This window comes from Leptonychotes weddellii, unplaced genomic scaffold (assembly GCF_054177405.1).
Source record: "Leptonychotes weddellii isolate Sample4059 unplaced genomic scaffold, ASM5417740v2 HiC_scaffold_21782, whole genome shotgun sequence".
Lineage (NCBI taxonomy): Eukaryota > Metazoa > Chordata > Mammalia > Carnivora > Phocidae > Leptonychotes > Leptonychotes weddellii.
In genome coordinates, this window is record NW_027805857.1 from 470 (window position 1) to 2,919 (window position 2,450).

Genomic DNA, 2,450 nt, shown 5'->3' on the forward strand with positions numbered 1-2,450 from the left:
TACTTTTTATAAAGTTTATGGGATATTTCTTAGAAAAATCTTTTTTGAATACCAAGTTTTTAAAGGTTATAAAAAATTTTTGATCTTTTTTCAGAGGTAAATAGGTTGTTGCTCTCACATAACAAGAATCTGGAATTCCCAGCAAACAGATTTCATTATATATAATGCGTATACCAGAAACATGCAGATCACACATGAATATACTTTCAGTCAACATAAGCAGTAGGCATTTACTCAAGGGGTAAATCATTAATGAGCCAAACCTTCATACATGTGCAAATGTACAATTAACAGCGGATTATTTTAGATCCTAAGTGTCCTTCGAATATTAAAAATGAGCTAGGAGACCGCTTCTGCGACAGCCATGTGAAAGCTGTATCTTGCAATTTTCATATAGAAGTGGCTTCATATCACATCTCATGCACCTAGCATTGCACAGCCAAGGACCATGTTGAACATCATGCCAAAGACCGTGAGTTCTGCAATTCCAATACCAACAAATTCTGATGACCTGAAGCTTAACTCTGATTATGGTCTCAATTTCATCCATACAATGTCTGTGTCCTAGAAGCTCCTTCGGGCATATGGGTTGGACCTGTTCAGACCTTTTGTTTCACAACACTGAAATGTTGAGTGGAAAGTACTGAGAGTCCTATTTCCCTTTTCCCTATCTGTAAGGTAATAGTTATAATAAGCCTCTTCATATGTGGTCTGAGCATGTCATATGGCTACACCCTTGCCTATCAAAACAAATACTCCAATGGTTATTCAGCAGCAATTATCACCAGTAGGCAGGTGAAAAAGCTGAGCACACGTTAAAACTGCCTCATAGCTTCCTAACACTGGAAGAAGTCCATGGCTATTAGCGCTCCTGCTCCAACCAGCACAGAGAGCCCCAGGTAGATATACTGCGATGACTCATCCTCTGATAATAAATCCTTCATGGTGCCTCCAAACCAAAACCATAGTCCAAAAGCAATGACAGCTGACCGGGTCAGCCAAAAGAGCAGGTTGAAGCCAAGCAGTAGGTACTTGATGCACCCCGAACACCTGCAGAGGCGCCCCACGAGGCCCACGCTCTATTGGGATCCTGAGTCCCCAACCCCGCACTCGAGCTCAGAGTTGGGGCACCCTCTTATAAAAATCTTTGTCAGAATAAAGCCTATAATACTGCTTAGTTTTCTTGCTTGTAAAATGAAAGGACTCACTAGACGGACTTCAATATTCTCTGATCCCTGATAAGTAAGCATAATTCTGTTTATAGTGAACCTTCTCTACCTAAATAGATGCTGAAAATCTATTTGACACAAAATGTTTTAAATATAAAGATCAAATTATTACTTAGTGACCCTTAGTACTATCTAATTTTAATAGTCACAATAACCCTATGAGACAAATACTATTATTATTCCAATTGTACCTGTGAGGAAGCTGAAGCTTACAGAGATTAAGTTGCCCAATGGAACGCTAGTACATTGAGGAGCTCAGGTTAAATCCAGAGATTTAGAGCTTGAGGTCTTAACTGCAATGCTTACAGCCTTTCTACATAAATACTCTAGGCTATTTACATATTAAATTTGTAAGTAAAACTATCTTAAAATAGCTTTATTATAGTAAATAGCAGTACTGAACTATCTAATCATGCTTGGATGTTTCTACTTCGCTGTGTAATTTTTTTTTCTGAACAATCAGATTTTTAGAAATTATAGGGACTGGTTTCAAAGTAGAGTGCTGTTTATTAAGCATCATTCAGGAAACTTAGCAGAAATTTGATTTATTTGAACATTGGACAGTTCCCTATCATGCACCAAAGAAGGTCACTGGGAAGGTTAAAATATTTCCATTGCACTCATTCTATGACTCCCACTCTCTTTAACTGAACTACTAAAAAACTTGAGGACAAGGTGTTTCCAAAAATGAACCTTTCAACTTCTCTAAATTCAAAAGCTGACTTTTTTGAGAACAAACAGTTTGTGCTTGTTAAGTGAGTTGTCAGAGTGAGGTCTTCAGAAATCTGTATTTTTTTTCTCCTTTGAATAGTCTATTTTTCCAACGGTTTAACCTCTTGAGAACTGGTGTGCTCCATTTCTAGCTCAGAGAATTTTAATATTGCTGTTTATTTAATCCAACCTAAAGATTCACCACCTCCTTTTGGTTTATTTTTAGCACGAGACATGTTGAGATTTAATTTACCTAGTGTGGGGCATGGGGTGTTAATATTTCCACTACTGAGTGCCAGCAGTGTGCTCACTGGGTACTGATATTTCCATTAAAGAAGGCAGTGCTGTCAGAATACCAGAGACCAAGGGCTAAGGTCTGTGGTTCCTGGCAGATGGTTGCTATTTTCTTGAACTCTGATGCGCAGGCATAACTATTCAACTGCTAATAGCAAGCAGAAATTACCCAAGGAATTAAAAGACAGTTCAAGGAAAGTATTCATTTAAAAATAG

At 37.9% G+C, this 2,450-nt stretch overlaps 1 pseudogene; it reads right to left on the minus strand.

Moving 5' to 3' along the window:
• Positions 1-405: 405 nt before the first annotated feature.
• On the minus strand, positions 406-1,050 carry LOC102736331 (tetraspanin-2 pseudogene; annotated as a pseudogene).
• Between the last annotated feature and the right edge of the window lie 1,400 nt (positions 1,051-2,450).